Source organism: Miniopterus natalensis, chromosome 2 (genome assembly GCF_054644295.1).
Source record: "Miniopterus natalensis isolate mMinNat1 chromosome 2, mMinNat1.hap1, whole genome shotgun sequence".
In the NCBI taxonomy this organism is placed as follows: domain Eukaryota; kingdom Metazoa; phylum Chordata; class Mammalia; order Chiroptera; family Miniopteridae; genus Miniopterus; species Miniopterus natalensis.
The window spans coordinates 138,735,347-138,756,740 of NC_142082.1; positions in this window are offsets into that span (position 1 = coordinate 138,735,347).

The window sequence follows — 21,394 nt, forward strand, 5'->3', positions numbered from 1 at the left end:
AGGCATCAGGAATATGGTAGTTGGGGAAAACTAGACCACTATAAACAGTAACCTAAAATATGATGGTTCAAACACAGGAAGTGTCTATCTTTCTCATGTACCAGATTTGGGATAAGGGAGCAGTAGTCAGTCTTCTCCATGTAGTCATTTAGGGAATCAGGCTGGAAATGGTTCTGCCATCTGCATTACCTGGCATCAAGGTCACTGTGTCATCTTCATCATCATTCCAACCACAAAAGAGGGGAAGAAGCATGCAGCAGATTGGAGGTCTGTCTGAACTACACTAGCAAGTGATACATGTTGTTGGCATGAACTCAGTCTCATGGCCACACTTAACTGAGAAGATTGGTAAATGTCTGGCAGGAAGATGATCAGAATGACTGTGGGTGTCCCCTGCATCAGCTTCTGCCGCAGGGATGAATGAACAAAGAAATTAGTGCGGGCTTATCATCTGAAATTTCTGGAGGCAGGAAGTTTTCCATGGTAGTCCATGGAAGAGATACAAGAAGATACACCCACCTCAGTCTCCTGCAACCTCTGGAAGGCGAGGAAGAGAACTCTGGATTTCCCATTGCTCCCATGAATGTATTTAGAAGAGGGGTCAAAGGCCAAGAGACTACATGGGTTCTCCAGGCCAGAGGAGGGGAGGCAGCACCTGGTGAGAGAGTTGAAGTGTGGGTCACTGGCAGGGCCTAAGGGAACTGCCACCCTTGAGGGGTTCTACAGCAATGGCGGGAGCTGGGGTAAAACTGAACACCATCCATCCAAAACTGAAGTCCAGCGTGCCGTGCATCAGTGGGGGACCTCAGAAGAGCAGATGAATGGAGACCATACCAGAAAGAAATCAGGATTTCTCCCCTCATTGACAGTGACCAGTTATCTCAGAATCTCTGCCTGCCTGCCTGCCCTGCCTCACCTCCCCTGAGAGTCAGAACCAGAGCCTACTCCTTTCATGTCTGCTGGGAAGAGGAAAGGAGGAAAGGTTTTAAACAAGGTGGATTCTTAATAACAAAAAGAACTGAAAAAGTGTGGAATCTGCTCAATGTGTCATCAAAAACCGGAAAGGGAGATTAGACAGTGCATATTTGGAAGCACTATTTGCAAGGGGGGGGGGGAATCCACCAAGTCCAGAGTAGTCAATAAACCGTTGTTTCCAAAGATAATGTTAACCCACAAGGACCAGGATTTGCCATCATGGAGACAGTCAAGGACTGCACGCCCATGTCTAAAGGGGTCTTGTGTCATGTCTACTAAAAATTCAGCTACAATTCTCAAAAAAGTTCAGGAAAAACAGAGAAAGACAGGGACAAAGATAGAGAATGATAAAGTGAGCATGAGTAAATGTTAACATGTGGAGACTCCCGTCCCCAGTGGACCTAGGAAGAGTTTTGTTGCTTTGTTTGGTTTGTGTTTTGTGTGTTTTTTGCAAATTCCCTGCAAGTCTGAAGTTATTTCAGGATAAAAAGTAAAACTATTACATAAAATATATAAAAAAGAAGAAGAAAGAAAATCAGGAGATTTCACATGGAAATCCAGATGTTGGATTTTCCTTGAAGAACTAAAACATCTGGCAATAATCAGCTTGAGGGAGGGGCAGCTGACCACTATAGACAGGACAGACACACTCCAGTTTGCTCCAGTTCTACCACTTGCTAATGTTGAGGTGGAGAGACATTTAGCATTAATCATTGCACCTGCACTGTTGTCAGCCTTACACCTGGCCTGCCTGGCTCATTTACGTTACTTGCCTAACTCCTGTAGGCATTGAAATTTGCAACCCCAAACCCTGGCCTTTGACTCCAAGTCCCTATCTGGACATTGCCAAGTGAAGTAGCAGGACCACGCGGGATCCATGAGAATTGCTTAGACCAGGGCAGGAGGAAGCTGGCTCTCTGTTCTTTGAGGACTTGCTCCGTGGCTCCCTGGAGCTTACCACTTCACCTGTGAAACCAGGAAGAGAAGAGAAGAGTTCTTCATGTTAAGGTCTGGAAAAAGCTTTCTGAAGTTGCACTTTTATTTTTCCCTCTAGGCCCTACCTGATGTTCACCAGCCTTTCAAAATTAAAATATCAAAGGGTACTGTGATGGTTTATTTTATGGATCAACTTGGCTAGGCCACAAGTGCCCAGATATGCGGTCAGGCATTATTTTGGATATTTCTGTAAGGGTGTTTTTGGATAAGATTAACATTTAAATCAGTGGACTTTGAGTAAAGCAGATTGCCCTCCATAATATGAGTGGGTCTCATTCAATCAGCTGACGGACTGAATACAACAAAAGACTGACCTCCCTGGAGCAAGAGGGAATTCTGCCAGCAGATGGCCTTTCGACTTGAACCACAACATAGGCTCTTTCCTGAGTCTTCAGCCTGACAGTCTTCAGGCTCCAGATTTGAGGCTAGCCAGGCTCTATAATCATGTACACCATTCCTTCGATAAATAAATATATACACACGCACACACAATTGGTTCTGTTATCCTCAGAGAACCCTGACTAGTGCAGATAGTGATTAGTTAACACTAGAGAAACTTAATGTTACAGCACCCTAATATCTATTGCAAATTGGAATTTAATATTCAAGCAGAGAGTTGTGGTTGATAGCACAGAACCTGGAACCAGAAAGTCCATGTTGGAAACCAGCTATGCCACTGTGTGATCCTGGACCACTTCCTTAACCCACCTTTGCCTTAGTTTTCTCATCTGTAAAGTGAGAGTAGTCGTATTTATCTCATTGGGTCGTTATGAGGATTAAATGATATTAAAATGTATAAGTCTCTGAGAACTGTTTAGCACGTATTACATGCTGCGTGTTTGTTAAAGTAGAACTGGTGTTTTAAAAGCTCTACTTTATTGCTTTCTCTTCACACCACCCCCACTGACCAAGGTGAATGATCAACGGCAACAGGGGAGTATGGCAGAGCTTGGGTAACCCCACAAGAGCTCAACAGAGACCACAGCAGTTCAGGGCAAGATGGTCTTGTAGACAAAACTGTGACACTGTGTCTTGAATGTGGGAATTATCTCCTCCAGGGACTCTGGGTCACTTCTTCCCTTTGCAGTCCCTGCTACCCCTCCTACCCCAGGACAGGGTTTCACACACAGAAGGGAACAGGGAAAAGACATTCAGCACAGGTCAGATGGGGTGGGGTATATCAGTCAGGGTTCTAGCAGAAAACAAATGACATTCAGAAGGGCTTTTCAAAGGATTCTTTAATGAAAAAATATATTTATATATATTCACAAAGGTTCAAGTAAGGACTAGCAACAGCAGGAAGCCATTACCATCCCTAAAACTGAAGCAGCACAGGGAGAAAATGGTTTTCCCTGAGACCAGTTAGGAGAAGCAGCTATGAAACCAGGGCCACTAGATAGAAGCTATACTATAGTCAAAGCATAGAGCAACACTGCCATTGCCACACCATGCAGTATTAAATATTTGTGGATAAATAACCAATTATTTCAAAACCTAGTAGTTTAAAACAGCATCACTTCTTATATCACGGTTGCTGTGGGCCAAGAGTCCAGGTGCAGCTTGGCTGAGTCCTCCACTCAGTCTCTGACAGGACTGCAGTGAAGTTGTCGTCAAGGCTATGAAAGGGTCCACTTTCAAACTCAGTCACATGACTGTTGGCAGGATTCAGTTCCCTGAAGACTGCTGGACTCAGGGCCTCCATTCCTCCCTGGCTGCAGTCTAAAGCTGCCATCAGTACCTTGCCATGTGGGCCTCCCCATAAAGCCACTCACACCATGGCAACTCGCTTCACTGGAGCCAGCAAGCTGAGCAGATCCAGAGAGAGAGAGAGACTAAGCAAGACAATAGTCACAATCCTTTTTTATAATTAATTTTTATTGACTTTGTTGGGGTGACATCGGTTAATAAAATTATATAGGTTTCAAGCGTACAGTTCTATAATACATCATTTGTGTATTGTATTGTGTGTTCACCACCCAAAGTCAAGTCTCCTTCCGTCACCATTTATTCCCCACTTTACTCTCTTCTACCTGCCCCCACCCCCTTTCCCTCTGGTAATCACCACACTATAGTTTGTGTCTAAGAGTTGTTGGTGTGGGGTTTTTTGCTTAATCCCTTCCCCTTTATCACTCAGCCTCCCCAAATCCCTCCCATTGGACAGCTGTCAGTCTGTTCTCTGTATCTATGAGTCTGCTCTATTTTGTTTGCTTGTTTGTTTTGCCCATTAGTTTCCACATATAATCAAAATCATATGCTGTTTGTCTTTCTCTGACTGGCTTATTTCACTTAACATAATACTCTCCAAGTCCATCCAACAGTCATAGTCTTTTATAGCCTAAGCTCAAAAGTGACAGACATCCCATCACTTTTGTCATTTTCTATTTGTTAGAAGCAAATCACTAGGTCCAGCCGAAGCTTAGACAGAAGAGATTACCCAAGGGCATGAGTACCAGGAACTGGGGATCTTTGGAAGCCACGTTAGAAGTCTGCCTAGCACACATGCCAAAGCAGGGAGCGAGCAGGAGGAACAAACGTCTTGACCAATTGCTCTTCCCATCCTCTGATCGCCCACCAGTGCCTGTCATTGTCCAAACTCAACCAGAAGCTAGAGGCCAGGGAAGCCCAGGTGACACAGCCCACAAAGGTCATCCTTCCAGACCAGGGAAGAAGTGGGCAGACACTAGATCTGAGGCAGGAAGGGGAGGGAAGTAGGATGGACAGAGAATTACCAGCACCTGAGAAAAGACACAGATGGGCAAACTTACAGTCATCATGGAGATCAGATACCCTAGAAGACAAGACATCACAGAGGACAGCTGTCACCCAGATACATGAGGTGCATCTCTTTTCTTTAATATACTCATCCAACTCTTTCCCAGGCCCTATCATTTGGGATAACATTGGACCTGGGCCCTGTCATAAAGTTATGAAAATTTCCTATAGAGCAAGAGTCCCCACCTTTCCCCTCCCCCCACTTATGTCCATACTTGCTTTTTTCATTCCTGTAGCAAAGAGGAGGATTGGGAGAGGAAAGGGAATGAACAATGACATTTGGAAAGAACTTGCTCTATGACATCTCTAATATTGATGCCAAAGTTCTCATTTCCTCATAGAAAAAAACTTGTGCAAATATCATAGTTTGCTTCTGTTGGCTTTTTTAATGTACTCAGGGAGACTGGGATCTAGAGTCAGAGCTTCTCCCTGTATTGTGTAAGGATGCACACACCCTAGAGCACACATAAAGAAAACGTTCTCCTGTCCTTCAGCCCTCCCCATCACCTTCAAGGCTCCTCAGATGGGCAGTCAGTTGCCAACTCCTGTCCCTGTGTTAGTTCAAAGCATTCTTCTTCACCTACTGACCACCATTAGATGCCAGATAAATTTCAAATATCAAACCACACAGGGAGTTAGTGCGGGAGCAATTACTTTAGCCCAGGTCCCACACCCCGTGTCTGAAGCACATCAGCTGCCCAAATGTGATGATCATCTTATCTGGAGGTTAAGGATGGGTGAAGTGGCCTGAAAGAGCTCACTCCTCATGCCTATAATGTCCCACCCCTCTACCTCCTCAGGAGATTAATGCTCTGAACCCAGGTACCAAAACACCTTCATGTCAAATACTTCCCAATACCCCCTTCTCTGCCTCAGAGCATCCATGAGGCAGAGAAGCCTGCAGGACCACCCAGAGCCTGGTAAGAACAAACACCCAGCAAATGGAGAACCACAAATTGGTATCTACTACCCTATTCTCCACTCATCAGCTCCTCAAGTGGCTCCTGTTTCTTCTCAGGTCCATTTGATTTAGCATTTAGCACCAGTCTGATCAAACCTACCCAGAAAGATGAACCCTCTTCAAGTTCAAGAATCCCACACATCTCCATAGAAATGTATTGTCTATAAAATGCTTTGCCATATGTTATCTCACCACTCTCCTGTACACAGGAGCCACAACTCCTAGATGACAAATGAAAATCCTAAAGCTTTTCAGTGTATGACAGTACACTGTCTTATGTATATGACAAAGCCAGAACGCAAATCCAGGCCTATTGATGCCCAGCTCAGGGGAGGAAGAATGCCCAAGTCAAAGAGAATTATCTGCTTTTCTGACCATGGATCAGCCTCAGAGAATGGTTTAATCTTCCTTTAACCAGGAGATCCTCTCAGAAATGTGGGATCCCATTGTTTGGGCCTGGACATAGAGGTTGACAGGGGCCAATGTGGGGATGGGGGTGTTCCTCCTATGGGGAAGACAGGGTCAAGAACAGAAGACAACTGTAGAGAACGCTCAAAAGGATAAAGGAGCCATGAACTCAGTCCCCAAATGTTGTGCATGTGGCTTCCCCAGGGAACAGGGCTCACTTAGTCTGGAGGAACCTTCAAGTCCCTGCTCTGAGTCCTCTGGAGATCTAGGCAAGAGGCGGGCAAAGCAGTCCCCCAAGCCCCCAACCTCCTCCTGGAGAGATGCCAGGACTAAGAGTCCTACCAGTACTCTCAACAGACACGCTTTAGGACCTCCTTAAACCAAACCTGCTCTGCCTTCTGTCCCTTAAATGCCAGAGATGTGAACCCAGAGGGCTTGCGGGGTGGAGAAGGAAAGAGATGACTGAAAGTCAGTAGGGAAAGGATCTTCCTGCAAGGATGCCAGGTGTCAGCCAGTCCCAGTTCACCCTTGCTGGCTTAGCAGGTGAAGACCTGGTGAAGAAGGGGAGGAGGAGGGGAAAGACACGCCCCTCCAAGCTTGTTCCCCATTGGCCCTTGGTATCCTTAAAAGGGCCCAGCCATCCCAGCACTGTATTCCGGACCCTCCAAGGATTCTGTGGTTAGACCCAGTCCTGATCCTCAAGCATGAGACTCACAGCTCTCCTCCTTCTGACAGCTCTGGCTGGGACCCTGGTCTGTGCCCGTGAGTATGGCCCTCCCCCTGCACCCACCAGAGCCCTCACAGTCCAGGGCAGCCTTAGCTTCTGTCTTCATTCCTCTCTTTCTCTCCCAGTGCTGTGCTGGCTTCTCCTGCCTCTGCAAATGACCCTTCCCCCCAATTCTCCACATGTGGCCTCCAGGAACCCCCTGGCCCTGCCTGCTCCCTGGCTCATCTCTTCACACACCCTCCTTTACCCACTATGATAGTCACACTGGCCTTCTTGCAGGGCCTATGCGCCACTGTATATGACTGGGCAGGTTGTCCCCTGCACAAGGGTGCCAGGCAGGGGGGATGGGGGCTGAAATCCAGCCCATGTTCCACTTGCTAAGTGGTGTACCCTGCCCATGGCTGTCTCTCCGGATTCCTTTGCCAACTGCACAAAAGCACTCTTTGGGCCAAGACAACCCTGCCATTCCTCAAACTTTGGGACCTTCCTTCTTGCTCTTCCCGCTGCCTGGGATGCTTTACCTCTCCCTGTCCCCTTCCCTGAGCCAACTCTGAATGTCACCTGACCAATGCTTTCTCATCTGTGAAATCTCATATTAGGTATTAGTTCTTCAAGAAAGTCTTCCTCAAAAAAAATCTGTGAAGGACCAATGACACCTGGTTTGCCCTTATCGCACCAGCACATCTTGGAACTAAATAATTACATAATAGAATGTTAGCTCACTAGGTGGGGTCTTGTCCCCCTTCTTCATCAGTGAACCCCCTCCACTTAGCAGAGAGCTTCTCATAGACGGTGTGTTGAAAGAATAAGGGGAATTAGAGCTAGAGACCAATCCCATAAACCACTCGGGTGTGGCCCAGCGGCCCCTGCACTGCCACCCTCCACCACCACAAGCCAAGCTGGCTCCTTCGCTCTGTCTTAGGGGCAGCCTCAAAAGCCAGAAGCAGGTCAGGAGGAGGGGAGTTTTCAGAGGAATATTCCACTTTTCTGAGGAGAACCTGCTTCAAAAAACTGCAGGAGGAGTTAAACATCAACATGAATGTTCTGATGGGCCCTACTGGTGTGACAGAAAGACATGTTCAACCAACAGTGAAATCTCTCCCCCCTGAGTCCACAAACGTTCCTGAGAGCTCAGGACTGGGAATGGGAGGGAGGGCGGCTACGGTGTGGGTCACATTCAGTCCTCACTGTCATCTCTCTTCTCGGTTACAGAAACTACCAGCACCGGTGACGCGCAAACTCCGAGCCGTGAGTACTTCTTGTCCTCTGGTCCCTGCCCTGGGGGAAAGTGGAACAGCTGGGATGTCAGTGGAGGCTGAGGGAGGGACTCAGGGGGAGGGCCTGGGTCCTGCCCGTGGTGGTAACGGAGGAGCATGGATTGGAGTGGAACAGGTGTAAGGAAGAAGTAGGGAACCCATACAGGCAAGAGTAGTGGGGAGAATGGGAAGAAGGCTTTTGTGAATAAAAGAGAGAAAAAGATGAGCTTAAATAATAAGTTCAACATCCCACGAGGGATTCACACCTTTGCCCACAAACAGCTCTCGTAAGTACAAGCTCCTTTGCGAGGTGCCCACTATCCGGCCTTAGACCCCACTCCCACCCCTCTTTTCCCTGCCTCTCCTTCATGTACCACCCACGTCTGCTAAGTTGAACTTCTTTGCATTTCACCCACCTGTCCCACACATGCCTTCCCTGGAGCTCTTGCTGACCCACTTCCTGTCCCCAAGGAAGCCCCTTTAGAACATCTTCCCTGCCAAAATCCTGCCTTCAAGAGCCAGCTTTTCTCTACTGTGCTCCCTGATTACCCCCGTCCCCCACCCCAATTCCTCCTCAACCCAGTCTGTGACAAGTGCCCAACCCTGCCCATCTTCTGAGAGGCTCTGTCTTAGTCCATTCAGGCTGCTCCAACAAATAATCATAGGCTGGGTTACGCAACAGAAAGATATTTCTCATAGTTCTGGAGGTTACAAGTCTGAGATCAGGGTGTCAGCATGGTCAGGTTCTGGTGAGGACCCTTTTCCAGGTTGAAGACTGCCAGCTTTTCACTGTACCCTCACATGGTGAGAAGAAGGGGAGAGAGATGTCTCTGGAGTCCTTCCTACAAGGGCACTAATCTCATTCACGAGGGCTTCACCTCATGATCTAATTACCTCCCTAAGGCCCCGCCTTCTAACATCATTCCACTGGAGGTTAAGATTTCAACATATAAATTGGGGAGGGGGACACAAACAGTCCATAATGGGCACATAGGGGTAGAAATCCTATGTCCCTTAAGAGGGAGGGTTATGCTGTGTCACTTCTATATCCTGGCACCCAGCACATATTAGGTATCTGAGGCCCTGCCACCCATTCTTAAGGCGGGGGAAAACCAAACACTTGACTTTGCTAAAATCAACAAATTGGTGTGTTTGTAGCTGAACCTGAGAACACAGCTCCAGAGAAATCTGCTTCAGCCCAAGAGACAACCTCAGAAGCAGCCCAGGAGACTTCAGCGACAACTAAGAAGCAAGGACTAGGTCCCCTGCGTAAGTTTCTGTCTCTATACCAGACAGCAACCTGGAGAAGTCTCTGGCAGCAGTTCTGCATAATGCCACTAGGTGCAAAGACAAGCCCAGAAGAAGCAGACATTCATCCATTCCCCTGAACACAAGGCACAAATGGGGTGAACACTGCACCCACAAACAGAATCTCTGCAGTAGTATATTTTGCAGCCTGCACTATACATGGCTTATTTCCTGGCCCACCCACTTTCCTATGACAGAGAAGCTGGGCCCCTCAGCGAAACATCTCCACTTTAGGAATTTATATAGAGATAATGGAGGAAGGGAGGAGGAGGTGGGAATTCTCTTTAAATGAGGTGGCTTTTCTACTGATGTGACTCTTCTGCTCCAAAATTAGACTACGCGATATACAAGCGTCTCGAAACAGTAAAAAAGGCCGTTAAACCAGGAGGAAGAGCGGAGAAGATAATTGACGGTGAGTACATCCCAAGGCAAAGCCTTGTGGGAATGGGAATACTCACCTCCCACGTCCATGGTGGGAGGTAGGAGAGGTCATGCCCCATCACCACCTTACACAGGAGACCTGGAGCTGCCTCAGCCCCTCCCCATTGAAGCTTCCTTCATTTTGTGCCTTCAAATGGCTCAAATTTCTCATTCACAGTCAAAATGCATGGTTGTCTGATACCAGATGCCCCTGGGGTCCTCACCCCAACCTTCCCACTGCAGAGCCTGCTCACTTCTCTTCCTCTCACCCCTGCCCAGATTGGGGGAGAGGGCTTGTCCTTCTGCCTCTGGTGAATCTAACCTCCCTCCCTCTGACGTCTGTGTCGGGCCCCCAGGGATACAGTGAAGTTGAAAGAAGATGGAGTTGAGGAGGGTGGAAGGGGTGAGTGGCGCCTGGGGCTCTTCACGTCTTATTCATATTCTGTTCACTCTTCCTCTCATTTCTCCTTCTTGAACTCCCTCTCCCTTTGCCTCTTCCTTCCCACCTTCTTTCCTCATTTTTTCCTGTGGCTATCCTAGATATCCTGGATGGTTTGCGCAGAACATTCAACTTCAGCTAAAGCTGTAATGAGAAGCTGAGAAATGATGATGCCCAGGAGCACCAGGTTTTAAGTTTGCAGCCTAAAAGAAGAGAAAAAAAATGACTATTAAACTGAAAGCATCAAACTTTGAGTGTGTATCTGTTTTCCTCGAATAGAGGTGGGGTAAAAAGCCAAGCCAGGAACCCACGGGATAAAGATGCCCCCGTGAGACTTCAGCAGGCACCCCAGCCCTTCACTCTGATCCACAGCCTCCAGACTCAGGTTAGACAACACAGGCCTGGCAAGTTCTTGAATTCACGGCTGCCCCTCACCTGTGTCAGCAGGGGCTGAGCCTCAGTTCCCAAACTGGTTGCCTCCGTATTCCTCGCTTCCCCCGCCCAATGCCATTTCTCTGTGCATCAGAGTTTGCTGAGTGAGACTTTTCCCATGGCCCTGAAACTGGAACTAGAGCCCACAGCCAGATACCACAGATCACACATGAGTACCCCACATTCCATGGAGAACTTTGACATCTGGAACCTTACACCACCTTGACCTCCACCCTGGGACTGACAAAGACTTAAAAAAACCAGCCCTACCCCAATCAGCCTCAAGACTATCATTCCCTGTCCTGCAGAGGGGACTGGCTATGTGGGAATGCATGCTCCTACCAAAGAGAGTTTTCCTGCCCACCCCATGGAAGAAGGGAGGGAGATGCTTCTCCTACCCTCCAAGTCAAGGGAGGGGCTATCAGAATCGCTCATAGCTTGGAGGTTCCAGTCCAAGAAGAGACTGGAGTCACTCTCCTCAGAGGCATGTCTGCTCTAGACTGACCTGGAGCTGCCTGGACTGAAGCCAACCTCTGTCCTCAGGCATCAGGAATATGGTAGTTGGGGAAAACTAGACCACTATAAACAGTAACCTAAAATATGATGGTTCAAACACAGGAAGTGTCTATCTTTCTCATGTACCAGATTTGGGATAAGGGAGCAGTAGTCAGTCTTCTCCATGTAGTCATTTAGGGAATCAGGCTGGAAATGGTTCTGCCATCTGCATTACCTGGCATCAAGGCCACTGTGTCATCTTCATCATCATTCCAACCACAAAAGAGGGGAAGAAGCATGCAGCAGATTGGAGGTCTGTCTGAACTACACTAGCAAGTGATACATGTTGTTGGCATGAACTGTCTCATGGCCACACTTAACTGAGAAGATTGGTAAATGTCTGGCAGGAAGATGATCAGAATGACTGTGGGTGTCCCCTGCATCAGCTTCTGCCGCAGGGATGAATGAACAAAGAAATTAGTGCGGGCTTATCATCTGAAATTTCTGGAGGCAGGAAGTTTTCCATGGTAGTCCATGGAAGAGATACAAGAAGATACACCCACCTCAGTCTCCTGCAACCTCTGGAAGGCGAGGAAGAGAACTCTGGATTTCCCATTGCTCCCATGAATGTATTTAGAAGAGGGGTCAAAGGCCAAGAGACTACATGGGTTCTCCAGGCCAGAGGAGGGGAGGCAGCACCTGGTGAGAGAGTTGAAGTGTGGGTCACTGGCAGGGCCTAAGGGAACTGCCACCCTTGAGGGGTTCTACAGCAATGGCGGGAGCTGGGGTAAAACTGAACACCATCCATCCAAAACTGAAGTCCAGCGTGCCGTGCATCAGTGGGGGACCTCAGAAGAGCAGATGAATGGAGACCATACCAGAAAGAAATCAGGATTTCTCCCCTCATTGACAGTGACCAGTTATCTCAGAATCTCTGCCTGCCTGCCTGCCCTGCCTCACCTCCCCTGAGAGTCAGAACCAGAGCCTACTCCTTTCATGTCTGCTGGGAAGAGGAAAGGAGGAAAGGTTTTAAACAAGGTGGATTCTTAATAACAAAAAGAACTGAAAAAGTGTGGAATCTGCTCAATGTGTCATCAAAAACCGGAAAGGGAGATTAGACAGTGCATATTTGGAAGCACTATTTGCGAGGGGGGGAAATCCACCAAGTCCTGAGTAGTCAATAAACCGTTGTTTCCAAAGATAATGTTAACCCACAAGGACCAGGATTTGCCATCATGGAGACAGTCAAGGACTGCACGCCCATGTCTAAAGGGGTCTTGTGTCATGTCTACTAAAAATTCAGCTACAATTCTCAAAAAAGTTCAGGAAAAACAGAGAAAGACAGGGACAAAGATAGAGAATGATAAAGTGAGCATGAGTAAATGTTAACATGTGGAGACTCCCGTCCCCAGTGGACCTAGGAAGAGTTTTGTTGCTTTGTTTGGTTTGTGTTTTGTGTGTTTTTTGCAAATTCCCTGCAAGACTGAAGTTATTTCAGGATAAAAAGTAAAACTATTACATAAAATATATAAAAAAGAAGAAGAAAGAAAATCAGGAGATTTCACATGGAAATCCAGATGTTGGATTTTCCTTGAAGAACTAAAACATCTGGCAATAATCAGCTTGAGGGAGGGGCAGCTGACCACTATAGACAGGACAGACACACTCCAGTTTGCTCCAGTTCTACCACTTGCTAATGTTGAGGTGGAGAGACATTTAGCATTAATCATTGCACCTGCACTGTTGTCAGCCTTACACCTGGCCTGCCTGGCTCATTTACGTTACTTGCCTAACTCCTGTAGGCATTGAAATTTGCAACCCCAAACCCTGGCCTTTGACTCCAAGTCCCTATCTGGACATTGCCAAGTGAAGTAGCAGGACCACGCGGGATCCATGAGAATTGCTTAGACCAGGGCAGGAGGAAGCTGGCTCTCTGTTCTTTGAGGACTTGCTCCGTGGCTCCCTGGAGCTTACCACTTCACCTGTGAAACCAGGAAGAGAAGAGAAGAGTTCTTCATGTTAAGGTCTGGAAAAAGCTTTCTGAAGTTGCACTTTTATTTTTCCCTCTAGGCCCTACCTGATGTTCACCAGCCTTTCAAAATTAAAATATCAAAGGGTACTGTGATGGTTTATTTTATGGATCAACTTGGCTAGGCCACAAGTGCCCAGATATGCGGTCAGGCATTATTTTGGATATTTCTGTAAGGGTGTTTTTGGATAAGATTAACATTTAAATCAGTGGACTTTGAGTAAAGCAGATTGCCCTCCATAATATGAGTGGGTCTCATTCAATCAGCTGACGGACTGAATACAACAAAAGACTGACCTCCCTGGAGCAAGAGGGAATTCTGCCAGCAGATGGCCTTTCGACTTGAACCACAACATAGGCTCTTTCCTGAGTCTTCAGCCTGACAGTCTTCAGGCTCCAGATTTGAGGCTAGCCAGGCTCTATAATCATGTACACCATTCCTTCGATAAATAAATATATACACACGCACACACAATTGGTTCTGTTATCCTTAGAGAACCCTGACTAGTGCAGATAGTGATTAGTTAACACTAGAGAAACTTAATGTTACAGCACCCTAATATCTATTGCAAATTGGAATTTAATATTCAAGCAGAGAGTTGTGGTTGATAGCACAGAACCTGGAACCAGAAAGTCCATGTTGGAAACCAGCTATGCCACTGTGTGATCCTGGACCACTTCCTTAACCCACCTTTGCCTTAGTTTTCTCATCTGTAAAGTGAGAGTAGTCGTATTTATCTCATTGGGTCGTTATGAGGATTAAATGATATTAAAATGTATAAGTCTCTGAGAACTGTTTAGCACGTATTACATGCTGCGTGTTTGTTAAAGTAGAACTGGTGTTTTAAAAGCTCTACTTTATTGCTTTCTCTTCACACCACCCCCACCAAATGACCAAGGTGAATGATCAACGGCAACAGGGGAGTATGGCAGAGCTTGGGTAACCCCACAAGAGCTCAACAGAGACCACAGCAGTTCAGGGCAAGATGGTCTTGTAGACAAAACTGTGACACTGTGTCTTGAATGTGGGAATTATCTCCTCCAGGGACTCTGGGTCACTTCTTCCCTTTGCAGTCCCTGCTACCCCTCCTACCCCAGGACAGGGTTTCACACACAGAAGGGAACAGGGAAAAGACATTCAGCACAGGTCAGATGGGGTGGGGTATATCAGTCAGGGTTCTAGCAGAAAACAAATGACATTCAGAAGGGCTTTTCAAAGGATTCTTTAATGAAAAAATATATTTATATATATTCACAAAGGTTCAAGTAAGGACTAGCAACAGCAGGAAGCCATTACCATCCCTAAAACTGAAGCAGCACAGGGAGAAAATGGTTTTCCCTGAGACCAGTTAGGAGAAGCAGCTGTGAAACCAGGGCCACTAGATAGAAGCTATACTATAGTCAAAGCATAGAGCAACACTGCCATTGCCACACCATGCAGTATTAAATATTTGTGGATAAATAACCAATTATTTCAAAACCTAGTAGTTTAAAACAGCATCACTTCTTATATCACGGTTGCTGTGGGCCAAGAGTCCAGGTGCAGCTTGGCTGAGTCCTCCACTCAGTCTCTGACAGGACTGCAGTGAAGTTGTCGTCAAGGCTATGCAAGGGTCCTCTTTCAAACTCAGTCACATGACTGTTGGCAGGATTCAGTTCCCTGAAGACTGCTGGACTCAGGGCCTCCATTCCTCCCTGGCTGCAGTCTAAAGCTGCCATCAGTACCTTGCCATGTGGGCCTCCCCATAAAGCCACTCACACCATGGCAACTCGCTTCACTGGAGCCAGCAAGCTGAGCAGATCCAGAGAGAGAGAGAGACTAAGCAAGACAATAGTCACAATCCTTTTTTATAATTAATTTTTATTGACTTTGTTGGGGTGACATCGGTTAATAAAATTATATAGGTTTCAAGCGTACAGTTCTATAATACATCATTTGTGTATTGTATTGTGTGTTCACCACCCAAAGTCAAGTCTCCTTCCGTCACCATTTATTCCCCACTTTACTCTCTTCTACCTGCCCCCACCCCCTTTCCCTCTGGTAATCACCACACTATAGTTTGTGTCTAAGAGTTGTTGGTGTGGGGTTTTTTGCTTAATCCCTTCCCCTTTATCACTCAGCCTCCCAAAATCCCTCCCATCGGACAGCTGTCAGTCTGTTCTCTGTATCTATGAGTCTGCTCTATTTTGTTTGCTTGTTTGTTTTGCCCATTAGTTTCCACATATAATCAAAATCATATGCTGTTTGTCTTTCTCTGACTGGCTTATTTCACTTAACATAATACTCTCCAAGTCCATCCAACAGTCATAGTCTTTTATAGCCTAAGCTCAAAAGTGACAGACATCCCATCACTTTTGTCGTTTTCTATTTGTTAGAAGCAAATCACTAGGTCCAGCCCAAGCTTAGACAGAAGAGATTACCCAAGGGCATGAGTACCAGGAACTGGGGATCTTTGGAAGCCACGTTAGAAGTCTGCCTAGCACACATGCCAAAGCAGGGAGCGAGCAGGAGGAACAAACGTCTTGACCAATTGCTCTTCCCATCCTCTGATCGCCCACCAGTGCCTGTCATTGTCCAAACTCAACCAGAAGCTAGAGGCCAGGGAAGCCCAAGTGACACAGCCCACAAAGGCCATCCTTCCAGACCAGGGAAGAAGTGGGCAGACACTAGATCTGAGGCAGGAAGGGGAGGGAAGTAGGATGGACAGAGAATTACCAGCACCTGAGAAAAGACACAGATGGGCAAACTTACAGTCATCATGGAGATCAGATACCCTAGAAGACAAGACATCACAGAGCACAGCCGTCACCCAGATACATGAGGTGCATCTCTTTTCTTTAATATACTCATCCAACTCTTTCCCAGGCCCTATCATTTGGGATAACATTGGACCTGGGCCCTGTCATAAAGTTATGAAAATTTCCTATAGAGCAAGAGTCCCCACCTTTCCCCTCCCCCCACTTATGTCCATACTTGCTTTTTTCATTCCTGTAGCAAAGAGGAGGATTGGGAGAGGAAAGGGAATGAACAATGACATTTGGAAAGAACTTGCTCTATGACAGCTCTAATATTGATGCCAAAGTTCTCATTTCCTCATAGAAAAAAACTTGTGCAAATATCATAGTTTGCTTCTGTTGGCTTTTTTAATGTGCTCAGGGAGACTGGGATCTAGAGTCAGAGCTTCTCCCTGTATTGTGTAAGGATGCACACACCCTAGAGCACACATAAAGAAAACGTTCTCCTGTCCTTCAGCCCTCCCCATCACCTTCAAGGCTCCTCAGATGGGCAGTCAGTTGCCAACTCCTGTCCCTGTGTTAGTTCAAAGCATTCTTCTTCACCTACTGACCACCATTAGATGCCAGATAAATTTCAAATATCAAACCACACAGGGAGTTAGTGCGGGAGCAATTACTTTAGCCCAGGTCCCACACCCCGTGTCTGAAGCACATCAGCTGCCCAAATGTGATGATCATCTTATCTGGAGGTTAAGGATGGGTGAAGTGGCCTGAAAGAGCTCACTCCTCATGCCTATAATGTCCCACCCCTCTACCTCCTCAGGAGATTAATGCTCTGAACCCAGGTACCAAAACACCTTCATGTCAAATACTTCCCAATACCCCCTTCTCTGCCTCAGAGCATCCATGAGGCAGAGAAGCCTGCAGGACCACCCAGAGCCTGGTAAGAACAAACACCCAGCAAATGGAGAACCACAAATTGGTATCTACTACCCTATTCTCCACTCATCAGCTCCTCAAGTGGCTCCTGTTTCTTCTCAGGTCCATTTGATTTAGCATTTAGCACCAGTCTGATCAAACCTACCCAGAAAGATGAACCCTCTTCAAGTTCAAGAATCCCACACATCTCCATAGAAATGTATTGTCTATAAAATGCTTTGCCATATGTTATCTCACCACTCTCCTGTACACAGGAGCCACAACTCCTAGATGACAAATGAAAATCCTAAAGCTTTTCAGTGTATGACAGTACACTGTCTTATGTATATGACAAAGCCAGAACGCAAATCCAGGCCTATTGATGCCCAGCTCAGGGGAGGAAGAATGCCCAAGTCATAGAGAATTATCTGGTTTTCTGACCATGGGTCAGCTTCAGTGAATGACAATCTTCCTTTAACCAGGAGATCCTCTCAGAAATGTGGGATCCCACTGTTTGGGCCTGGACATAGAGGTTCACAGGGGCCAATGTGGGGCTGGGGGTGTTCCTCCTATGGGGAAGACAAGGTCAAGAACAGAAGACAACTGTAGAGAAGGCTCAAAAGGATAAAGGAGCCATGAACTCAGTCCCAAATGTTCTGCATGTGGCATCCCCAGGGAACAGGGCTCACTTAGTCTGGAGGAACCTTCAAGTCCCTGCTCTGAGTCCTCTGGAGATCTAGGCAAGAGGCGGGCAAAGCAGTGCCCCAAGCCCCCAACCTCCTCCTGGAGAGATGCCAGGACTAAGAGTCCTACCAGTACTCTCAACAGACACGCTTTAGGACCTCCTCAAACCAAACCTGCTCTGCCTTCCGTCCCTTGCATGCCAGAGATGTGAACCCAGAGGGCTTGCGGGGTGGAGAAGGAAAGAGATGACTGAAAGTCAGTAGGGAAAAGGATCTTCCTGCAAGGATGCCAGGTGTCAGCCAGTCCCAGTTCACCCTTGTTGGCTTAGCAGGTGAAGACCTGGTGAAGAAGGGGAGGAGGAGGGGAAAGACACGCCCCTCCAAGCTTGTTCCCCATTGGCCCTTGGTATCCTTAAAAGGGCCCAGCCATCCCAGCACTGTATTCCGGACCCTTCAAAGATTCTGTGGTTAGACCCAGTCCTGATCCTCAAGCATGAGACTCACAGCTCTCCTCCTTCTGACAGCTCTGGCTGGGACCCTGGTCTGTGCCCGTGAGTATGGCCCTCCCCCTGCACCCACCAGAGCCCTCACAGTCCAGGGCAGCCTTAGCTTCTGTCTTCATTCCTCTCTTTCTCTCCCAGTGCTGTGCTGGCTTCTCCTGCCTCTGCAAATGACCCTTCCCCCCAATTCTCCACATGTGGCCTCCAGGAACCCCCTGGCCCTGCCTGCTCCCTGGCTCATCTCTTCACACACCCTCCTTTACCCACTATGATAGTCACACTGGCCTTCTTGCAGGGCCTATGCGCCACTGCATATGACTGGGCAGGTTGTCCCCTGCACAAGGGTGCCAGGCAGGGGGGATGGGGGCTGAAATCCAGCCCATGTTCCACTTGCTAAGTGGTGTACCCTGCCCATGGCTGTCTCTCCGGATTCCTTTGCCAATTGCACAAAAGCACTCTTTGGGCCAAGACAACCCTGCCATTCCTCAAACTTTGGGACCTTCCTTCTTGCTCTTCCCGCTGCCTGGGATGCTTTACCTCTCCCTGTCCCCTTCCCTGAGCCAACTCTGAATGTCACCTGACCAATGCTTTCTCATCTGTGAAATCTCATATTAGGTATTAGTTCTTCAAGAAAGTCTTCCTCAAAAAAAATCTGTGAAGGACCAATGACACCTGGTTTGCCCTTATCGCACCAGCACATCTTGGAACTAAATAATTACATAATAGAATGTTAGCTCACTAGGTGGGGTCTTGTCCCCCTTCTTCATCAGTGAACCCCCTCCACTTAGCAGAGAGCTTCTCATAGACGGTGTGTTGAAAGAATAAGGGGAATTAGAGCTAGAGACCAATCCCATAAACCACTCGGGTGTGGCCCAGTGGCCCCTGCACTGCCACCCTCCACCACCACAAGCCAAGCTGGCTCCTTCGCTCTGTCTTAGGGGCAGCCTCAAAAGCCAGAAGCAGGTCAGGAGGAGGGGAGTTTTCAGAGGAATATTCCACTTTTCTGAGGAGAACCTGCTTCAAAAAACTGCAGGAGGAGTTAAACATCAACATGAATGTTCTGATGGACCCTACTGGTGTGACAGAAAGACATGTTCAACCAACAGTGAAATCTGTCCCCCCTGAGTCCACAAACGTTCCTGAGAGCTCAGGACTGGGAATGGGAGGGAGGGCGGCTACGGTGTGGGTCACATTCAGTCCTCACTGTCACCTCTCTTCTCGGTTACAGAAACTACCAGCACCGGTGACGCGCAAACTCCGAGCCGTGAGTACTTCTTGTCCTCTGGTCCCTGCCCTGGGGGAAAGTGGAACAGCTGGGATGTCAGTGGAGGCTGAGGGAGGGACTCAGGGGGAGGGCCTGGGTCCTGCCCGTGGTGGTAACGGAGGAGCATGGATTGGAGTGGAACAGGTGTAAGGAAGAAGTAGGGAACCCATACAGGCAAGAGTAGTGGGGAGAATGGGAAGAAGGCTTTTGTGAATAAAAGAGAGAAAAAGATGAGCTTAAATAATAAGTTCAACATCCCACGAGGGATTCACACCTTTGCCCACAAACAGCTCTCGTAAGTACAAGCTCCTTTGCGAGGTGCCCACTATCCGGCCTTAGACCCCACTCCCACCCCTCTTTTCCCTGCCTCTCCTTCATGTACCACCCACGTCTGCTAAGTTGAACTTCTTTGCATTTCACCCACCTGTCCCACACATGCCTTCCCTGGAGCTCTTGCTGACCCACTTCCTGTCCCCAAGGAAGCCCCTTTAGAACATCTTCCCTGCCAAAATCCTGCCTTCAAGACCCAGCTTTTCTCTACTGTGCTCCCTGATTACCCCCGCCCCAATTCCTCCTCAACCCAGTCTGTGACAAGTGCCCAACCCTGCCCATCTTCTGAGAGGCTCTGTCTTAGTCCATTCAGGCTGCTCCAACAAATAATCATAGGCTGGGTTACGCAACAGAAAGATATTTCTCATAGTTCTGGAGGTTACAAGTCTGAGATCAGGGTGTCAGCATGGTCAGGTTCTGGTGAGGACCCGTTTCCAGGTTGAAGACTGCCAGCTTTTCACTGTACCCTCACATGGTGAGAAGAAGGGGAGAGAGATGTCTCTGGAGTCCTTCCTACAAGGGCACTAATCTCATTCACGAGGGCTTCACCTCATGATCTAATTACCTCCCTAAGGCCCCGCCTTCTAACATCATTCCACTGGAGGTTAAGATTTCAACATATAAATTGGGGAGGGGGACACAAACACTCAGTCCATAATGGGCACATAGGGGTAGAAATCCTATGTCCCTTAAGAGGGAGGGTTATGCTGTGTCACTTCTATATCCTGGCACCCAGCACATATTAGGTATCTGAGGCCCTGCCACCCATTCTTAAGGGGGGGAAAAACCAAACACTTGACTTTGCTAAAATCAACAAATCGGTGTGTTTGTAGCTGAACCTGAGAACACAGCTCCAGAGAAATCTGCTTCAGCCCAAGAGACAACCTCAGAAGCAGCCCAGGAGACTTCAGCGACAACTCAGAAGCAAGGACTACGTCCCCTGCGTAAGTTTCTGTCTCTATACCAGACAGCAACCTGGAGAAGTCTCTGGCAGTAGTTCTGCATAATGCCGCTAGGTGCAAAGACAAGCCCAGAAGAAGCAGACATTCATCCATTCCCCTGAACACAAGGCACAAATGGGGTGAACACTGCACCCACAAACAGAATCTCTGCAGTAGTATATTTTGCAGCCTGCACTATACATGGCTTATTTCCTGGCCCACCCACTTTCCTATGACAGAGAAGCTGGGCCCCTCAGCGAAACATCTCCACTTTAGGAATTTATATAGAGATAATGGAGGAAGGGAGGAGGAGGTGGGAATTCTCTTTAAATGAGGTGGCTTTTCTACTGATGTGACTCTTCTGCTCCAAAATTAGACTCCGCAATATACAAACGTCTCGAAACAGTAAAAAAGGCCGTTAAACCAGGAGGAAGAGCGGAGAAGATAATTGAAGGTGAGTACATCCCAAGGCAAAGCCTTGTGGGAATGGGAATACTCACCTCCCACGTCCATGGTGGGAGGTAGGAGAGGTCATGCCCCATCACCACCTTACACAGGAGACCTGGAGCTGCCTCAGCCCCTCCCCATTGAAGCTTCCTTCATTTTGTGCCTTCAAATGGCTCAAATTTCTCATTCACAGTCAAAATGCATGGTTGTCTGATACCAGATGCCCCTGGGGTCCTCCCCCAAACCTTCCCACGGCAGAGCCTGCTCACTTCTCTTCTTCTCACCCCTGCCCAGATTGGGGGAGAGGGCTTGTCCTTCTGCCTCTGGTGAATCTAACCTCCCTCCCTCTGACGTCTG